Below are 13,463 nucleotides of genomic sequence, written 5' to 3' on the forward strand. Positions count from 1 at the left end.
GAAATAATGAATAACACCCTCAATCAAGGAAAAATACCCAATTTTTCGTAGCTTACGTAACTCTCATACCCAAACTGGGAGGGGACCCAGAGTCAATATCCAACTACAGGCCAATATCACTCTTAAATTGTGATTACAGAATTTTTGCCAATATATTGGCAAACAGGCTTAAAACTTGCTTTAAAACTTGCTAAAATGTATAAAAGAAGGTCACCAACTTGTTGGAGATGTAAAAAAGATGTGGGGTCATACTATCACATGTGGTGGATTTGTGCAGATATTGGTGAATACTGGAATAATATCTGCAACGAATTTAAGAAATTTTTCAAACTTACCTTTAAAAAAACCCCAGAGATTTTTCTTTTAGGTATACTACCATTAGAAATTAAAAAATATATAAGACCAATGTTCATGTATGGAATTACAGCAGCGAGAATTCTTGTGGCGAGGAATTGGAAAAGTGAAATATTAAAAACGATAACAGATTGGCAGATATTCATGATAGAATATTTACAACTAGCAAAACTGACAGGAAAAGTTAGAGGAGTCTCAAATCAGAAAATACATGGAGAATGGAGAATATTTAAGGATTACTTAAGACTATATTGTACTAATCCTACCATTTTAGCAGAACTTGAATGATACTTGTAAGTGAAAACAGGTAACAAATATTTTATTGACTAGATGGAAATGATATAAAAGAATATAAAACTGCGTGAAAAAATAACCACAGTACCAACAGTATAATGAGAACAGTTGGAAGTTTTACATCCAGAATTTTTATTTAAGTGTTATTACAGAAGATATTTTTCTTTTCTGTACATAGCATTTTCTTTCTTTTTGTTTTTTGTTTTTGTTCTTTTTTTGGCTTCTTCTTTCTTTACTTTTTGTCACTTCTATTGTAATGATTTTGTATATTTTTGCATATGTTTGTATTTTAAATCAAAGAATACTTAACAAACAAACAAAAATCACTAGTCTGCATATTTTACCAGTTTTCAGCAATGTAAGCAAAATTTATCCTTTGGACCTCGACAGAAAAGCATATACAGGCAGAGAGGTAGCAGCTTGGTCTTCAGTTGTCAATCAAGAAGAAGAAGAAGAGTTTGGATTTGATATCCCGCCTTTCACTCCCCTTCAGGAATCTCAAAGCGGCTAACATTCTCCTTTCCCTTCCTCCCCCACAACAAACACTCTGTAAGGTGAGTGGGGCTGAGAGACTTCAGAGAAGTGTGACTGGCCCAAGGTCACCCAGCAGCTGCATGTGGAGGAGTGGAGACGCGAACCCGGTTCCCCAGATTACGAGACTACCGCTCTTAACCACTACACCACACTGGCTCTCACAAGAAGACTGAGGCCAGCCTGTGGCTTTTTATAGGGTCAGACAAAAACCTGAGAGGGAGCAGTGATGCCTACATTTGCCTCCCTCATCCTTCCACAACCTAGTACCATCCAGAATTTGTTGGTCTATAGCTCCCATCATCCCTGACCATTATCCATGCTGCCTGGGACTACTACATTTGGAAGGTCATAGGTTTGCCATCCTTCCCCATCTAGCTGACAGGAGCCAAATTTTACAGGTGGATGGGGCAACCCAACTGTCAATTACTTGATGTCACAATGATGTCAGGTAACCCTTTTTTGCTTGCATAGTTTGAAATAAAACTGAGTGGGGAAATGCACAACCCACAAGGCACCTTTAAAATCTTTCTCTAAGACATGACCATCCACTGATGGCAAAGAGTTCTAAAAAACTAGCCATGAGATGATATAGGACACCTGCAGTTCATAGTCTAAAATCCCAGAGGGCATGCAAATCTTACACAGCTCTTTGGAACCTAGCCACCTGGTGAATAAATTCAGATGCCATACTGTGCTATCATTTACATGAACCTGAGCATTGGATTTGTATACTCTCTTCACCATTCATCCTACAGTGTGGCCACACCGAGGATCCTGGCAGCATGTTTTAACACCAGCAATGCTGTAATGTTTTGTGCATAGATACTGGAGTGGTAAACTATGGTTTATTGACAAGCTAGGATCATAAACCGTAGTTTAGACTAACCAAAATGTGTCCTTATTAGACCTAATGATATTACATGATTGATTCTTTCATCCACAGCTTTTTTTTTTTTTTTTTTTTTTTTTTACATCCCAGAATGACCAAACATCTTGGGCATTCTGAGAAAACAAAATGGTATCTCCTATAAGATGGCTGCTGAAATCCATAGCTATGAGAAAAGGCAATCTTCCCCCGTCATTCATACTTTTACTCATGGCTTTAGTCTTGTACCATAGTAAAATTGAACTTAATAGGAGTCATGTAGTTCAACTTTCCATTTGTTATTAAATTAATACCCTCAATAAATATTTTTTTTAATGTGGGAATGGCAGTATAGGCAATGAGTGACTTAATATGGAAGAAATTGAAAATTATCATCTCAAAAAAATGTGAGTTTTATATCGAGTTCTTTCTTCCTTTTGCAAACTGAGTGCTTGGAACCTTCACCACTATGGCTGGTGAGAGCAAAGGATATTGTCTGAACTGTTTGCAGCATCTTTCACTGATTGCTTGTTTGGAGAGCACAATGGATTCTACAGGAGAACTATTATCCCTACACTGAAAGGCAGACACCTCTGCTAGACTATGGAAGGAAAAAGAATGCTGTGCATTGACCATTTTTATCTATGTCGGTAGCAACATACAACTCCAGGGAACCCCATTAAAATTTGCTGACATTATTTTGTTTGTGGGACTGCAGCCAAAGGAAAAATAAAACAGGGTGTGAATATTTGAAAGCAAGAAAATAAAGAACTATAAGAAACTGCAGACAGACAGCTGTGTTGTGGTCTCCAGCTGCCTGTTATTGGTCCTTTCCCAGAAACAAACACCTGGTGAGACCCGATAGAAAATCAGTTTAATATTATGTGTAGCTTAGTAGCAGGAAAACTGCAAGGTGTTTCAAATTGCTACACCCCTCACAAAAACAGTTTTCCATTGGTGCTTACCTCCGCCATATCACTTTCTATGGTCTCCAGATTTTCCTATGAAAGAAAGCCAAATGATTTTTCATTTCATTTATTAGCTGGAAAGAATTTGACAGAAAACGAAATACCAGCATAAAATAGATTTCCAGTCAGTTTTCTGGCTGCCTTTTGTAAAAGTGGGAAGCAAAGCCATACATGATCTATATGATCTATACTGTATATATTAGGCAGACAAAAAACCTTATGCTACAAGCCTCAAATTGGTTGATCAGGTTTTGCATACTATATTGTTTCACCCCAATTAGCAACAAGGAATGTTCATTTATCGCAGCTTTGTGAAACCATGGAAGACTCAGATTTTGTGATGTTGCATTATCTCGTGGTTCGTGGGGGGCGGTGGCTCAGGAATACTCCTTCAAAGGGAAAGTCACAACTTTCAGGGTCATATTTTAGGCAACCGCAATGGAAACAGTGAGCACAGACTACAAATTTCTCCAGCACAAGCCTGAAGGAAATGAAGAAGAGCTGTTCAAAAACATGAAGAAGGAAACTGTCCCCCAATGGCAAGAACTGAACAGTGCAATCATGAGAAGTATGCTGGATTGAATTCAGTGGGCCCCAGGAAAGCAGGTCTAGAACCGCTGCCTAAATCTCCCTGGTTTCAATATAGCCTGGTAAGTGTTAGGCCACTGTGCTTTGGATTGGGCAAAGTCACCATACAGTCTTCTCAAACGCCCACTCCAAGGTTGCTGCCAAACATTGTGCCATGTTCAGTCCAATTCACTAGTTGACCCAAAATATTTTAACCATGTAAACAGGGGCGTATATAACAAAGAATGTTCAGGAGTTCAAAACCAAGTTAAGTGAATAATGTGCACAGGAAAAATGGTTATGTCTTAGTCATAGGTGGGAAATTTCAGTTCCAGGCACAGACTGTGACCACCCAGTCCTCTCTTTCTAGCTCTACCCCCAAGCCACATGCCTCTCAAGCCCTGCTTTGGACACTGGGTGTTTTCGCCTGGCTGGAATGTGTCCTTGAGCTTTGATGGTGCCTCTTTCTTATGTACTGAGTTGAATAGGATCCAAAATGCAGCAGTCTGAATGGTCCTAGAACAATGCAGCAGTCTGATTGGTCCGCAGGAGCCACCCAATCCAGCTCCAGGTGGAAGTGAATCCACAACCTGATTGGCCTACAGGAGAATCCCAGAATTAGCCAATCACATGCAGTCCATTGTGTAAATAATATATATAAAGCAAGTATTTGGAACTTTCATTCCTCCTCACCACTATGAGCTGAATAAAGAGCATGAAATCCACTCTCAACTCCGAGTATATTTCACCCTTGCTCCTCCAATGTGTTTATACACACTGGCCTACTATGCAAAGGTAACAGTTGCATTCATTGGTGCACTCACTTTAGCCTCTGGCCCTGCCTACCATTGGGAAGTGGCTGCCTAGAAGGGAATGTGGTTCAGGCTGCAAAAGGTTCTCCACCCTGGTCTAAGCTGATTACCTGTTAGTGCTGAAGGCAATGTAAGGAACTGATCCAAGTGCTTGCTTCTTTCTGCCACCTTAAAGGCAACCAGCACTATAAGAACCGGGACACTAAGCCTGCATTCTTGCATGCAGGATGCAGGGGCTTCCAAATGTAATATGGAAATATGCTTGAGGATGTGGTTTTACAGCACTGGGAGGATCAAGAGAAGGCAGCCAGCATTTTTGAACTTTCACCTATACAAGTCAGACTTCTCTGTTACTCTATTTCCATATCTGCATGAGTCATTTTTAACCTCAAAAGCTGCTGTGAATTCATAAATAGGCCCAGGGACGTTGGAGGCAGTCTATTACCAGTGTTTTATTCTTGTCATAGCAATGCAGAAATGGCAAATATGTGGTTCTCTCTCTCTTCCATATGAAGATCACGGCATTTGCCTTTTTCTTTTTTGGCTCTCTCTGCTCTGTTGTGTCTTGATATCTGAGGCAAAGGCATAGTCTATATTTCCAATTACTTAGGGCTCGAAACAACTAGCCACTGTTTTGACTCATTGGGGCTGCAGCAAGACATTTTAAGTAGGCCTCAAAGCTGCTAAACATTTATGTGTGGTTTTCAAAGGAAATGGCCCAACAGCTGCATGGTGAATGATGTACACAGCAGAAACCCAAACCTCAGGAGTCTTTTAGGGGTGTGGCTGTAAGGCATCCAAGTGCAATTTTTACGCTTACAGATGAGAGACGCATAAAGCCAAAATCTTTATCTAGGCTTTTAAAGTATGGGTTGTGCAGATGAAAAGAGACACCACCTGCAACAACTGTTCCTGGTCCCAAAAGGGAATTGACCAGACAGAGCCACGTCCTGGCTCGTTTTTCTAAAGAGGGCAGCAGAGAATTTTCTCATGGTTTGAATACAATTGCTTCAGCAGCAATCCCAGAAGGACAAACACTTTGGCTGTAGAGTAAGGAGCGCGAGAATGAAGGGAGTGAAGGGCTGGTTTGTACCAAAGCAGCAGCAATGACCGACTGTTGTAAAATCATACCGCATGACTTTCAAGCACTATTTTTAATAAGCTGTATCAAAATCCAATTGTTTAAGCAAAAAGACCTGTTGCGTAACCCATCCAGGTGCTAAAAGACTTAGACATGAGTTTGCTTAAAGCAATCTGTGTTATGCATTTTGAGGTGATGCAAATCCTATTCAGAAAATTCTCATCCACACATAGGACTAATAACAAACAGGCAAAGTGGGGTCATAGTTCCAGGTTCTGGCCCCACACCTTTTGTGCCTCTCTGGGCCCACACCCAATGTCCATGCATGGACAGTGGACATCTGAAGGGGGTGCCTACAAGCATTTATTTGAACTCACACAGGTGCTTGCTTAGTATACAGGAAGCCTGGTTGTGAGCATGTGGAGCTGAATGCAAGCTATGTCCCTCTATGGACATTCTCAATTCAGCACATGGATACCAGGGAGAAGCTTTCAGGGCCTGGAATAGCAGTTGTGGTGCCAGAAGGTCAGGTGGACCAATTTTAGCCCTGGGAATCATCTCACACAAGCTCTTCCTACCTGGTTGAACATCTCAAAGAGAAACAAGTGGGTAGCAGATGACAAAGATGTCCATACTGGTTTCTCTCAGTTTCTGATTTTTCCAGTCTTAAATTTGGTTCTCTACATGTCCAGTTTGTGACTTGGGGGGGGGGAATTTCCTCACAAAAATTCATCAGCATTCTAGCATAAATCTCTTCTAATATATGCATTTTATATACATTTTCCTAACAGACATATTTTTGCCAAGCAATTTCACTCAACAAAATGCATTTTTGTATGCTTTTTCACTACTGTATGCTTTCATACGCACACTTTACCCTAGTATATGGATTTTTGTGTGTGCATATTGCTTGGCTGAAGAATTGCATTTCCAAATCTAGGGAAGTATGGATTTTGAAGAATAGTTTTGTTTTGATCCTTGTATTGTTTCAGAAAGTGCAGATTTGGTAACTTCATCGTTAAATGCAAACTTTATTGAATTTCTCCCCTTGCCCTGTATGGCCCTGAGGCATTTCCTATCTTCAGGTATATCCTTGAACAAGCACAGGATGGGGTGGGGGGGCACACACACAAGTCCCCCCCCCCAACATCCCTGAGGGCACCAGCTGCTATTGGGATGTTTGTGCAATTAGCACAAAAGTCTGGAGATAGTTTTAAGTATGTTTGAGTGAGCATGGGTGGGAAGACAGTCAGTTGAATGCACCTAAGAAGACAATCACCTTCCTCAGGTGTCACAATGGGCAAGTGCATCTGGATGTTAACCAGAAGGTTGGTAGTTCGAGCCCACCCAGGGATGAATGTGGGCAGGATTCCTGCATTGCAGGGAGTTGGACTAGATGACCCTCAGGATCCCTTCCAACTCTTTTATTCTATGATCTAAGTAGCTAGTGTACATGGGCATGTTGGAGGTGGAGTTTATGTTTGTTTTATTGCCCAAATACCTGACCACAGCCATTGCTTTAATTGGATCCTGGTTAGAACGTCTTCCATGAGATCCTGATAACCAGAAGCTATTCAGTCAGAGGAAACTGTTGCCACCATAGTCTCTCCCTCCATCTACCAGATTCTCTTAGTTCCAGCTGGTTGGGAAGGTTTGGGGAAGAGGATGAGAGGGAACATGCTCTTCTGTGAGCCAGTGTGGTGTAGTGGTTAAGAGCGGTAGTCTTGTAATCTGGGGAACCGGGTTCATGTCTCCGCTCCTCCACATGCAGCTGCTGGGTGACCTTGGGCTAGTCACACTTCTTTGAAGTCTCTCAGCCCCACTCACCTCACAGAGTGTTTGTTGTGGGGGAGGAAGGGAAAGGAGAATGTTAGCCGCTTTGAGACTCCTTAAAAGGGAGTGATAAAGTGGGATATCAAATCCAAACTCCTCCTCCTCCTCCTCCTCCTCCTCCTCTTCTTCTTCTTCTTCTTCTTCTTCTTCCCATTCTACACAAAACCACCAACAGCTTTCATACATTCTAGAATTGCACATTCCCTGTAGCCCGTTCCCTCTATGGAACTTGGGCTCATTTACATAATTTGGAATCTTTAAAGTTAACAAATTCAGTGTCGTCCTAGGGCATTAGCATTTGACATTTCTCAAATGGAGATGAAAAATATTTTAACTCTATGCCTTGGTTTCTGGTATGCCGTGGTCATGCCTTTCTCTTGAATGACCATTTATTTTGGTTGGACTCATTGCATGCCTTTGCATTTAAGCAGTCAAGGAATTCCAAACATTTATCATTGAGAGTGGTGCCTGGCTCTCATCTCAGTTGTGTGGCACAGCTTTTAACCCTATGGTAACTAATTGGACAAGACTAGAATTGATTTCAAATTTTAGCTCCTTAAGTGATTCTGAGAGTTGGATATTCCCCATTAACCTCCACTGAGGAATAATTATCACAGAGGCATCAGTCATGCCTGGCACATAATTCCACAGACGTGCTCCTCATTAAACACATTTTTAAAACAATAATAAAAATACCAATACATGCCTGCCATGTCTGTGCAATGATATACCAAACAATATTCACAAGAGTACTGTGAAGATGTGTGTTTGGGAAAGTAATCTCCCCAGAGCTATTTTTTCTAGAAAAAGAGATGCTGGAATTCAACATAAATACCTCCCTTGTTTTCTTTTAATGGCAATTGTACTCACCTGAGGTGCCAGAACTGAGTTCCAGTGAGTTCCAGCTGAAAAAGCCCTGAATCTCCCCATGTCAACATCCTTACCACCCACCCAAGGAAGTCAGAGAGAAGACAGTTACACAACAAGAAATCTTCAGGCTTAAACTGCCTGAAATGTCATGAGATTTTGATTTTGCCACAGAGCCACCTGAGCTTCAGAGCAAGAGGTGGGAACAGGAACAATAAAAGGATGTGTTTTCATCTAATCAAGTCAGTTGGGGCAGACTGGAAGTGCAACACACACTCACTTGACCCCTTGGACATAGGCCACCCCACTTGGTCTATCAGCCACCACTGCAAGGGATCGATGCCTCCGTGTAACAACTGTTTTGCAGAGGCATCAATCCCAGTTCAGATTTCAACTCGCCAAATGGCTTTCATCAAGCTACTCTCTTTCAGCCTACCATGATCACAACTGACTTACCTTACAGAGTTGTTTTAAGGATTGCAGCTAGATAATGCACATGCAGCGTTCTGAACACTTGGGAACACTAATGACTATAACACACTAGTGAAAATGCACGTAGAGCATGTTCTTACAATTAAGCATGGCTTGTTGGATACCAGTCACCAGTTTCCACCACTTTCCATCCATCCCTTTTGCAAATCAAAAGTGCAAGCCTAAAGGAAGACTTGAAGACTGTGTATAATTCACACATGCATTAACTGCAATCTAATATTGTGTGGAAAGGACTGCACTATTCTACCAACATACCCACAAATGCTTAGCTCAAGGTTAATTGCAATTTCATAGTACAATGGATGGTGCATTAATCAGCAATCCTTCACTGGCGCCAGCAGAATTGTTCTAATCTGCATCAACCAAATCTGTTCTTAAAGATCTCATAGCTAATACTTTTTGTTTTAAAGCTTGGAGAATTTAAAACCTTCAAGTGGAAGACAACTTGGAACCGCTTCAAAAAGAGAGAGAGAGAGAGAGGCGGGGGGTGAGAGAAGCAAATTACAAATGATGGCTAATTTTAATTGGCTGCATAAAGCATTTGATATCTCTGCCATCAAACACTAAAAACATTCATTTTATATGAAAGCACTCTGTGGGGGCGGTTACATCCCTGTAAAAGTGTGGATTCTAAATATCCATTTACTTGTAGTACACAGAAGGTGCAAAATGAAACTGCTGCTTATGTGAAGTGGCTAATTTGAAATCTAATCCAGCATTTCTTAAATGGTTTGATCTTGCGGCCCTTGCTTAGGAACACCTGCAGTTTATGTCATGCAGCCCCCACCCCCATTCAGAACAATCTGTAAAATTGTTATAGTGTAGTCCAGTACCATGTCACATTGTGGCAGTACCTTTGATCTCTGCCCTTGGGAAAGATTTCTTCATGTGGGCAGCAGCAGCAGCAGCTGTAAATACAACAGTTAATACTATTGAGGTATTGAATTTCCCATCTATTTTGCAGGCTGAAGTCAGAAGGCTGAACTGCATTTCCCATACCGCTTGCTTTCAAGTTTCTGAAGTTTGAAGATAATCTAGTAAATGGATGGTTTTAAGATTTTTTTCTTTTCCTCCAGTGGTGCTACAAAGCAGGGAAAGCCCTCCTGGTTCTTTTTTTTAGAGCTAGGAAAATAAACTCAGGCAATAAATCATTATCTTCCTATAGATTTTGACATTTTGATCCTTGTCTTGGTCGACTGAGAATTCACAGCTTTTCATCTTCAGCTTATCTGGAAGCAACCTGTAGTCTAAAGTTTTAAGACCAGTCAGTGTTCTGTGCAAGGCTTATCCAGTCTTATCCCTTCTGCCCAGGATGCTTTGGGCAAACTTGTATACAAGAAACCAGAATCAAATACGCTACATGGTTCTGAATTGGCTATTTCATTCTTAATAGCGCATCCTCACCATACTGAATCTGCCACGTTTTGGATCATTTCTACCTACATGCCTCCATCCAATCTGGATTTCCATTCTCATAGCACCCATCAGCAAGTGGTCCCATATTGAAAATACAGTCACCATGCTGCAATGTTTGTGCTGGCCTACTGGGGTCCCTGTTATGCGAGCGCAAAGGGTATTGCTTTAGGCTGACCTCTTTTGGGGGGCAATTAGGATCCTTGACTATGAAAGCCTGCTTCAAGTAGGTTGTTTGGAGGATTCCTGTGAGACCTTCCTGTCCATTCAGTAAACCTGAAGGAAGGTGGGATAATGTGGGCTGGCCATGTGTCCCCCCCCCCTTGCTAATAGGCCCACTGATTATGTTATCCATTCTTTATTTATTGTAAAAGGGATCCTGCAAACATACAACTGCTTTATGTAGGTTTTCTCAGTGCTACCAGGACTCTGGTTCCAATTGTGTACATGAACCATATATACAAATGGGGACCATTTCACACCTAAGTTGTCTGGTGACACAGGTGGTGTGAAAATCGATGTAGGTGGGCATAGCCTTCAGGAGCCATTTTGCTTCTCCCTCAGGGCTTTTACTTGTTTGCTGATCACATGGAGAGGGACCTTCAGTACAGATCTCTATGGTTAATATAACCAGGTAAAAATCAATTACATGGTATTGAAATGACTCCAAATGATGTTCAGAACTTTGTCCTTACACCACTTTGCAAGACTTTACATTTCTTGGGGGGGGGGGGACTTCGGGTACTAGAAAAAAGGTTTATTCCAAGCCTGATCCACTTCAGGGGAGGAAAACCCTTCAGGAGCACTATCAATATATTATAAATAGGAGGTAGGATAGAAGTCACATCCACACAATACATTTGAAACACTTAGACCACTTTAAGAATAATGGAATTGTAGAGTTGGAAGGGACCAGCAGTAACGTGCATGTTACTCAATTGCATGTTAACCATGTCATAGAGAGATATTCATGCTGAAAAAGCTTGTGTTTCACAATAGAATTCATCACGTCACACACTGCCATAAACACACTTCTTCTGCACAGAGATCCGTCTGTTCAGAAAATAGTATCATAACCAGCAGACCTTAGCTGCCAGTTAGTTGCTTGAAACATGATGTAGGAAATGGTCATGTTAGAAGCAACTCTAGCACAGCAACACAATAAAGGAAGAAAAAGAAATGCTGTTCTCTTTTGTTAGCAACAGAAAATAGTTTGGGTTTGAATGATGTACAACAATGGTGTGTTAATTATTATAAGTGCCTGTATTGCTTCAGTAGATGCATAGTCAAAAGAAGAGAAAGTTTGACGACAGCGATATTTTTAGAATAGTTTGTGAGCAACTGCCAACTTCTGAGGCATTGTGGCCTCTCATAACCTGCCTGAATGAATACATGCATAGTTTTGAAGTCTAGACTTTGCATTTAAAAAAAAACAACACCAGCAAATTTCAGGCACCCATTTATTATCAGCTTTCTAGTTATAGCTTTTTGTTCTACACGGCCATATTATATGGCATGGCTCCTTTGATATAAAACTGTTTGTTTACAAAGTGCTTCTGCCATCTTTGGCTAAGCAACAAAGAGTGCATTTCTGAGATGAAGTTGCCAGATCCTTCTATATAGTGAGAAGGTGGGGAGGGGTGTTACTCAGAAGGGTGGTGGGAATGGGAGATAGGCAGATAGCTGAGATGAGCCTGTTGATGACTCTTAACGACTGCAATAGGTCTTACAGGAAAAGGCAAGGGGTGAGAAGGTGAGAAATGGTTTAGTCATGTATAGTGAGATAAGAATCCAATGTCTTTGTTCAGCCCAGGTCTCTCCATGGTTTTAAGTTTGGTAATGAGTTGTAATTCAGCAGCTTCTCTTTCCAGTCTATTTCTGAAATTCCTTTGTAGTAAAACAGCTACTTTGAGATCTTGTATAGAATGTCCTGGGAGATTGAAGTGTTCTCCTACTGGTTTCTCTGTTTTGTGATTCTTGATGTCAGATTTATGTCCGTTTATTCTTTGGCGTAAGGTTTGGCCTGTTTGTCCAATATAGAGAGCTGAAGGACACTGTTGGCATTTGATGGCATACACAATGTTAGACGATGAGCAATTAAATAGTCCCGAGATGGTATGTGTGATGTTGTTGGGGCCAGTAATGGTGTTGTCCGGGTGTATGTGGCAGCAAAGTTGGCATCTGGGTTTATTGCAGGCTCTGGTGCCAGTGTCCGTGTTAAGTCTGGTTGTAGTATTATTGTGGGTTAGGAGTTGTTTAAGATTGGGTGGCTGTCTGTAGGCAATGAAAGGTCTTCCTCCCAGAGCTTGAGAAAGAGAACTGTCATTGTCCAGGAGAGGTTGTAGATCTCTGATGATGCGTTGTACTGTTTTAACTTGGGAGCTGTATGTGATGACTAGAGGTGTTCTGTTATTTTCTTTTTTGGGTCTGTCTTGCAGCAAGTTCTCTCTGGGTATCAGTCTGGCTCTGTTGATCTGTTGTCTAACTTCATCTGCTGGGTATTTTAGTTCTGAGAAGGTTTGCTGTAGATCTCTTAGGTGAGAGTCTCTGTCTGTAGAATTGGAACAGATGCGGCTGTAACGTAGTGCCTGGCTATATACAATGGACTGTTTGGTATGTTTGGGATGGTAGCTAGAGGCATGTAGATATGTTTGTCGGTCAGTTGGTTTGCGGTATAAGGTGGTGTCTATGCGCCCATCCTGTATTTTTATAGTAGTGTCCAAAAAATGTATTTCTTGCATAGATTGATTCATTGTAAGGTTGATTGTGGGGTGAAAATCATTAAATTTCTGGTGAAAGGTGTCCAGGGTCTGTTGACCATGTGTCCAGATGATAAAAATATCGTCAATGTATCGCAGGAGTTCAGGAAACACCCCTCCCCACCTTCTCACTATATAGAAGGATCTGGCAACTTCTGTTTCAGTGTATCTGAAGAAGTGTGCATGCACACGAAAGCTCATACCAAGAACTAACTTAGTTGGTCTTTAAGGTGCTACTGGAAGGAATTTTTTTATTTTGACTATGGCAGACCAACACGGCTACCTATCTATAATTATTTTATGATTATATTTAATTATTCATTTTGTGTTTCACATTTTGTTTTATAGTTACTGTATAATAAAATAGCAGTCCAGTAATGACAAGGAGACTAGTAGTGGCTATGCAGGGGACATTGTAAATCAAACCAACCAGATGCCTATGGGAAGCAGGCAAGCTGTATTTGAGTGCCACAGCACTCACCGTACCTGGGTTTCCCAGAAACTGGTATTCAGAGTCATATTGTCTCTGAAAGTAGAGCAGAATGTAGTCTTTATGGCTAGTGGCCACTGATAGCAATATCCTCCATGAATTAGCCTAATCTGCTTTTAAAGTTATCTAATTTG

The sequence above is a fragment of the Podarcis liolepis genome (genome assembly GCF_965112155.1).
Source record: "Podarcis liolepis genome assembly, chromosome: 9".
In the NCBI taxonomy this organism is placed as follows: domain Eukaryota; kingdom Metazoa; phylum Chordata; class Lepidosauria; order Squamata; family Lacertidae; genus Podarcis; species Podarcis liolepis.